Source organism: Penaeus monodon, chromosome 19, assembly GCF_015228065.2.
Source record: "Penaeus monodon isolate SGIC_2016 chromosome 19, NSTDA_Pmon_1, whole genome shotgun sequence".
Classification (NCBI taxonomy): domain Eukaryota; kingdom Metazoa; phylum Arthropoda; class Malacostraca; order Decapoda; family Penaeidae; genus Penaeus; species Penaeus monodon.
This window is the reverse complement of record NC_051404.1, coordinates 15,857,915-15,858,118: the sequence shown is the minus strand read 5'-3', so window position 1 is coordinate 15,858,118 and position 204 is coordinate 15,857,915. Positions and strand designations below refer to the sequence as shown.

Here is a 204-nt window from a genome sequence, read left to right as displayed (position 1 = left end):
TCCTTTCCACTTTCTCTTTTACCTAAGAGTCAATTCTGTTCCTCTGATCTACTCTTACTTTATTTTGATTTTCTTTGGTGATTTAAGATTAAATGTCAAATTATTAATAAAAAACTGATTCAGTATGTATTGTGTGCAAGCCTAAAGTAAAGGACAAACTTGGTAAACTACTGCAATAATAAATAAAACAATAACAATATAATG

General features: G+C 27.5%; 1 protein-coding gene across 12 annotated transcripts in view; it reads right to left on the bottom strand.

Moving 5' to 3' along the window:
* Positions 1–204, bottom strand: part of LOC119585093 (proteoglycan 4-like) — a gene marked incomplete at its 5' end in the record, with an annotated part of 27,907 nt that overhangs the window by 18,389 nt on the left and 9,314 nt on the right.